The sequence below is a fragment of the Pollachius pollachius genome (genome assembly GCF_949987615.1).
Source record: "Pollachius pollachius genome assembly, chromosome: 9".
Lineage (NCBI taxonomy): Eukaryota > Metazoa > Chordata > Actinopteri > Gadiformes > Gadidae > Pollachius > Pollachius pollachius.
The window spans coordinates 2633148-2635647 of NC_136942.1; positions in this window are offsets into that span (position 1 = coordinate 2633148).

Consider the following 2500-nt stretch of genomic DNA (forward strand, 5'->3'; position numbering starts at 1 on the left):
ACAAATCGTTTTTTTCTTTCCGAGAGCAAAGGGTTTACTGCAACAAATGTGTTCACCACATTGTGTTGACACAGCGATGAATGATTTCCAATAAGCCATCATCAAAAAAAATAACGATGCCTTTAAAGGGCCAAGGCTTTTAATTTCCTCCAAACGCATGTAGAGTTGTGATAAGGATAGAGGGAGACAACTAATTAAAATATGCCACATGAAAGATGTATTTTGCCACGTGAGGGTTAAGGTTTGCGCATTTCAATAAATCAATATTTTCCTGCAGGTGGGACGGTTGTGTTCACAGTCTTCTAAGAGGTCAAAGGCTCAGGTTAACTTAAGGGCTCACAGTGTAACGCCACAGGAGTCAGCGTCTAACACCAAACAGCAAATTCCTTGAATGCTTTTACACCGGACGAGCACATGATGAAGCCGACTAGGTTGAGGTTCTCACTCCATCTTCTCAAAATATTTCTTGTTAGCATAAGGTTGTTGTTGGCAACCGTGCAGGGGAAGTTGTGCTCCATGTATTTGGGTTAACTGCAGTTATGCGGAGGAGGATGGGGGTTTCTGTCTGAACTGACAGATGCTCAGAGGCCAGGACTCGTATAACTTGTCTCCACCACTGAGGAGCGTCTCGTTATATTGACTCAGCGGTGAGTCCCCCCTAGGCCGACAACAAGGAGATCAATCAGCTAACGCTAGATAATGTGCAGGCAAGAAAAGAAAACTGTTGGTTTTACATTTGTGAGGCTGTTTTAGTTTTGATCAAATAAGGATAATAACTGAATGAGTTTTACTGCCGTGGTATCGCTGCATGAAGCGATAGCCTCCTTTAAGACCAGAGGCTTTGGTATTGTGGACATTTGTCGGGCCTCTGCCATGTTAGCCTAGTGACCAACCTTTGGACTTCCTCCTTTAACGCATCACAACACTTTACTGCTAATAGAGGTTCACACATCGCTCTGTGACAGGAAGAGCATCAACACACTGCCCAGGCCGTGTTCATTAGGACCCCGGAGCGTCAGAGGCTGGGGCGGGGGCCACAGGGGGCCCAAGGTTCAGGGGGCCCCCAGTTCTTCTGTAGGGCTGGGAAGAGTGTACAAGGGTCGTTTAGATGTTTGTTTTTTTTAAAACCTTTATTCAATTCTATCTTTCTCACGAATAACTAACATGAAGGATCAACAAATATGTTTAGCAGAGTGAAAGGGATCTCTTTTTGGTTGTTTGAGTTCTCATCGCCACTTTCAAAACATCAGCGAAACATAAACAATGCATTCATTTTGAATAAGATGTTATAGCAGATGCACAGTAGTAAGGGCACATGTTCTATAGTTCATAAAACATGTATCGATGCATAGAAACTTCAAGCCGAGTTCAGAGTTGTTCAATGTCCTCTTGAGTGTTTCTGAACGTAGTTTACATATTCTTATACAACAAGCAAATTATTAAACAAATTAAGTTTCACAAGCAGAAAACCTTGAAGTTGCTCCAAGTTTACAACCGGTTAATTTAGGCCTTCTCCTTGAGCAAAGAATTAACAAAGAACTGCTCTACCTCTAACAAGCAGCTCCTGTTCCCCACAGAGACAGCATGAAGAAATAAAGAAATAACTCTTGACAATGCAACAAAGTCTGGACCCGAACACCGCGGCCTGGGAGGGTGGCTTTTTTTTCAGCCGGTGGCGGCATTCCGGACCGTTCCGTTTGAATCCACAAGTGGGAACATGAGTGGGGCACACTGGCATATCTGAAAGCTGCCAGTGAATTGAATGTTTGGTGTAAATGGGTCTGAACAAGGGTAAACACTACTCAGAGAGTTTCCCATGGCAGCACTGTTTGAAAGGAGCATGTGGGCTTTTGCTGAACAGCACACAGCAGTACGTATAGTGCGGCCGTTCCAGACTGATAGAATCTCTTTTCACTTTCCCCCCCGCTATTATTCACAAAAAGTCTTTCTTCCGTCTTACCGTCTCGCAGAGCTAAGAAGTGTCTTGCTGGGAGAGGCGGTTGAAAACGATTAAGAACAGTTGGTAACCAGTCAGGCAGCCCGTATATATATTGTATTATCTACTCCAAGGCTGGTCTATAGAACCAAGAAGGATGGCCTCTGGTTGTCTGAGCATGCTCCCACCGACTTATGAACCAACGTTTGTTGTATACCAAAGAGGTTCGGCTAGTGATCATTGTCTGCAGTAGCCATATTGTCATCATTTAACTGAAATGAATTCAAGGTGCTATGATACAAGAACTTAATAAAGTTCCCGTTCCTCCTGACTTTTCAGGAGAAGTTGACAATTATATATATTTTTTGTTACATTTTTGTATACACTTGTTGTTTGCATGTTTAATGACCAAAATGCTGGATGAAATATGTGTGGTGAGGATGATATGCATAAAAAATGCTATTATTTAATCCATCTTATCTTATAGCTTTGATTAGTTCGGCACACCTATAGAAATAAATCATGTTTTTGCGATTGTGTGTGTGCATGCGTACTCTCGCGTGG